The following is a 5,373-nucleotide window of genomic DNA, read 5'->3' as shown; positions in this document are numbered from 1 at the left end:
AGTCTACATAGCAATATATTTACCTGTAGGGGAAAATAATGCAATATAGCAACAGAAATCAAAAGATCTAGTTAGAGAGCAGTGATTCAGGTCAGACCAGATACTAGATTGCTCAAAAACAAGCAGGGTGATCTTATTACAAATGCCGTTTTAATATTTATCTACAGACACAACTTTTGTGAGACAGATGACAATAACTTCTCTTTATTCAACTTCAGTGACAAGGTTTAGTATTGTACTCTTGCATGGCAGACACAGGAAAATCGTAGGGAGTCCAAATAAGATGTCTGAATTTGCTGAAGGGATTAGCTATCATGTTCCAAGCATTCAGCATGGAGTACAGTCTTTGAGGAGAACTTGGAAACAGACCATAACTGTGACAAGGGCAACAGGGAGGAGGAAAAAAAAAAAAAAAAAAAAAAAAAAAGAGTTGTTGTTAATAATTCTGGTTGAATGGCCCAAACTGATTTCAAGCAACACCTCCCAACTGCAAGGTCACTGTATCCAGTGGTCCACAGATCACATCAGCAAAACAGGAGCATCAGGACTGGACCTATGTGCAGCTCTTCCCCTTCTACTGAACAGGAGGAAACAGCTGGGGAAACTACTGGATATGGTCTGTGGATCTCAGGCGACCAGTGAACCACAGTTGCATAGGTGGGCGACGCTATGACACAGAGGCTTGGCTGAAAGATGGCACCCCTGCTCCCACAGAACCATGGAGCAGCAAACCCGCAGGCTTCAGCAAGACACAGCAGGGAGCTAACTCAGACAAGCAGGTCTGAAACATTAATGTTGGGATCTAGGACCTCCACCCCTCACCTTCAGGTGGGGAAAAAAACCACCACCACCACCACAGAACAACAACAACAACAAAAAACAAAACCAAACAACCCTACCTCCTTAAAGAAGTTTCAAAAGTAAGTTTTGACCACATATTTTTGTCCACAGCTTGTTAAGATGTGAATTTGAGCCCTGTGGAAGCAGAGCAGAGGCCTTTTGAGCTTCTGAGAGTTTGCAGAGACGAGGGTAGTGGGTTTCAGAAAGATTATCTCACAGTTCGAACTCATTAATGAAAGAAATAAATTAACCAAGCTCATTTTTCAGGGAATTCTTGTGTAAACTGGAAATTTTCCAGTCTGTGAGTTCCGCACTGTGCTAACCCATAAATCACAGCAAGCAGGTTGTCTGTATAGTGAGAGCAGCCACGTTTGCAGATGGAGGCGGAGAGAGAAACCAGCATATGTTCACAAAGAAAAAACCCATACAAGCAAAACAGGAAAAAATAATACCTCCCTTGCCCACCACTGGAACAAAATAAAAGGCTTGGCCTCAGGCACTGGAACATACGCTGTCTGCAAAGAGGCCCCCAAACCAGGGGAAGGCACCTGAAACAGGTCAGCTTTTAATTGAATACAATATTAATTACCGAGTGCACCATTAACGGTTTGTGGGATTTGACTAATTAATGTAATAGTTTCTGAGTCACGCTCATTAAATATGAAAATTACGCCGGTGAAAGGTATCGGTTTCATTATCAATCTTGTATGGACAGGAGCGGGGGTGGGGAGAGGGTGCAGTGGAAAGATTCCCACCCCAAGTTATTGTGCTGTTAGCTCTCTCCTCCTGGAATTGGTTCAAGTGTGCAGAAGGAAGAGCCAAAGCAAAAAGGAAAGAGTCAAGGAGAACTAAAAGCATTGCCTAGTGTCATCAGCTAGTGGCTGCAAGTCAGAACCCAAAATCTATCCAGTGCAGGATAAATGTACACTTTCACTTAGTGGACAGAGCTGGCTGGTCTGCATGTAGCTTCAACTAGTTGTTGTCAATTCCCATCATAACACTTAGTTTCCTTCATCTCCCTGGAACAAGCATAATGAGAGAGACAGATGTCACGTGGGGTACTTAATTCATTAACCCATGTAAAGCTCATGGCGGTTCCTTAGTGGAAAACTACAGGGAAGGTAACAATCACTGTAAAAAGTCAGATCCAGAGCATAATTATGCACTAAGGATATCCTGACATATACTGCCATGGAACACACTCCTCACATGGGGCAAAACTGTTACAGAAGGAGGACCAGAGATGTTACACCTTTCATTCCTATCCAGCAGTCCAGAGTAGGGGCAGTGCTGATGTACTCCACAGGGAACTGCCATCAGTCCTGTATGGGAAGAAGAGTGACCTGCATGCAGCATCTCTTGGGAAAGAAAGGAAAGAGAACATCAGTGCTCCAGGGTCTCCTTGTACCCTACCCACCACAACAGGGCAAAATGCAGAGGTCACCTTCTAGACTGAAATTTGAGAATAAGTACACAGCCAAGACGGTGAGAGGGCAAAAAAACCCCTCAAGAATGAGATAAAGGTCTAATATCACTTCAGGGGACCATTTTTCTAAGCACCACAGAGGGAGGTAGGATCACCATCCTGTTAACAGCAATGCATAAACACTGCACAGGGAGCCCTAGGGGTGTAGGAGGAGAAGAGATAATGCCAGTGCTATTATTTTTGTAGCAGTCCTCTTGCCTGATTCTTAACATATTTGGCACATGCTGGGGGGGTAAACAGGGGAAAGAGGATGGCCTTGTGCCAGAGCTGCACACCTTCACATTCATGCTGCAGGTATACAGCAGCCTGGAAAGCCTAGAGACAGAGAAGAGAAACCAGCAGGTGGGGAAAAAGCAAGAAGAGGACATTAGCACCCATGCAAAACCCAACGAAGCTAGGGGAGAGAGAGCAAGCAGCAAACCCATAAGAAAGAGGAAATCCCATACAGTAACTTAGGGCTTTTATCACTTTGTCTAACAAGTAATGACTTTCTGATTTATTTTTTCTTCAAAATAGATGCCAGCGTTCTTTCTAAATAGCATCAGTTTGCCAGGGAATCTGTGGCTGAGCCTGCTGAGAGTTGGATAGATTATGCACAGCCTGTTCCTCTTTGGGCTTATAACATACACAACCGAGAACAGTCTGCAGGCTCTTGTACTGCACCTGAGGCATTATCCCTTCTCCACTGTATGTCTTCAGTCGAGTCGCTCACACATAAATGGTCCTTTGTACTCCAAGCCTCTTCGCTTCACACTGAGCAAGGAAGGCAGGTAGCTACAAGCAGTTCTGTTTCGTACAGGAACTATGCTGTAAAATTTGAAGGGTCCCTGGTATAATTAAATCCAAACTTTTTGTTAGGATGATGCCAGGGCTCTTGGCAACCATATTAAAAAGGCTACATTTGCTCTCCATAACAAAACAAGTAATCATTCATTTATAGAGTGAGAACAAGTTCCTCCTGTGATTCAAATCCTATACCAAACAAACAAGAAGTCTTTCGGCCTGAAACAATGCACCATACAGATGGTATTTTCTGGTCCTCTTTTCTTCCAGGTCACACGGTTTCACTCAACTCCTTCCCACCTATTTTAAAGATGAGCTTTACATTTTTACTCTGGAGCTGGCTGAAGGTATTTTGGTTATACTTCTGTGTACGTTTCAGGGACCAAGAGAAGATCTAATTCATAGTGCTCCCCCTCTTGCTTTGCTAAATGTAGTTCAGCCTAGGCTTACAAAGATCTTTGTAAGGACCTTTCATCACAGTAGTTAATTGAAACATTTGGCTCAGGAGGCCCCTAAACTGCTGGGTTACCACACACTGCTGTTCTTCCCAGAAGTATGCAATAGTGCCATGATCAAACAGGACACCAAGCTACATAAATTCTTGTTTGAAGTTTTACAGCTGCCATAGTTGCCATGGATTTTGTCAGCAAGGATAGAGAGGACAAAGACGGAAAGTTTCACTACCAAGAGCAGTTAAGATGCTCTCCTCTAGGAAGCATGCTGAGGAACCGCGCTCAGCCCATTGCTTCTCACTGGCTTTGAACAGTTTTTATCAGCTCACATTTACTTTTACCTTCACTGACTATATGCTCCACACACTAATTTTATCCTTTTCAGTTCCTCTCATTCTCCACAGCTTTTTTCATATATCTGTGCTGATGAAATAGGGAAGACTTTCCAGACTAAAGGCCAGGATTCTATATACTGAAGTCCTGGTTGGAAAAAGAAAATCCATGCCCAACAGAGAGCAGTTTGTGCTAGGGGAGAAAGCCTTTGCAACTATGAAAATACCCAGGTTGCAGCTACTTAATCAATATATGTCATGGTCTCCCGTATCTCCCATAACTTTACTAATATGAGTTCACAGTGTTTCATGAATTTAGCACTATATACTGTTGAGATATACTTTCATGGTCTGTTATCTCTTTCTATGTCATCTTGAATGCTTCCATAGCTCAAATGTACCTCTGATTGAAAGCCACTGTTCCCAAATGAACATGGCATCAGACAATTTCAACTTCAGTTACAAGAGCAGCACAACGTAAAAACATCCAAGGTAATACTCAGTTAAATTTTAAAGTGGATAAGCACAGCTATACTGAAGCTGCAGGAAATTAAGTTATTACTCAAATACTAGTCAGATGAATGAAACAGCACTGCCCTTCAGATCAGTAATGTTCCATCAGACATCAGAAAGTGAACCACCAAAGAACAGGAGGAACTGGTTGTTTTGTTATGCATTTTTAGTGTTTTAGGGTTTTTTTGAAAGACATCTCTTCCACGCCATCACACATCACGATTATAGGTATGTGTCAGCACCTGCCAACAAATATATTTAGGAAATAACACCTAATTGCTGCCAGTACCTAATTTAATTGTTACAACTGCATAGACTTCATTTATGATACCATGACAAAGTAGCATTTATCTAAGCAAAGTTAAAAGTCCTTTATTCGTCATCTCCTCAGTACCAGACTTATGTGGATAAATTCAGGCTGTCTTAGATTCCCCCTCAAAGCATCATTCTGTGCTTCTCTGGATTAAAAGAGGACAAGAACTGGTCAGTGTAACACATAAGGAAGTGTGGTAAAGCTAAGGCAATAAACAGGGTTTTTTCTTTCTGTAAGGACTTTCAGGTTTAAAACAAGTGCCAAAGTTCTGCTTTTGTAAGCTTTACAAGAAGGACAGTTTAATTTATCCAGACAAAGAGATATTAAGAAACCAGCAAAGGGATTTTTGAGTTTCTCCTTTATCATTCAGCTTAGCAGTTTTACTTACAAAGCATTGCTTAGGTGGTTCTTTTTGCCTGAAGTCTTTGGAATGGTTTCAGAAGAAGGTATTGCTATCCTATCAAAAAGTACAGCACAGAGACCAATAGTGAGTTCTGCAGGGCACAGGAGTCAGTAACAGAACTAGGAATACAAGCCCCCAGCTGGGAAATTAAAGCTAAAACAAGCACACAATTCTGAGCATAAGGATAAAAATAATGTCCTACTGTTGAATGATGCTTCACAAGCAGAAACACATCAGAATTACTGCTCTAG

Source organism: Caloenas nicobarica, chromosome 5, assembly GCF_036013445.1.
Source record: "Caloenas nicobarica isolate bCalNic1 chromosome 5, bCalNic1.hap1, whole genome shotgun sequence".
NCBI lineage: Eukaryota > Metazoa > Chordata > Aves > Columbiformes > Columbidae > Caloenas > Caloenas nicobarica.
The sequence above is the reverse complement of the archived record's forward strand: the minus strand, read 5'-3'. Positions refer to the sequence as shown.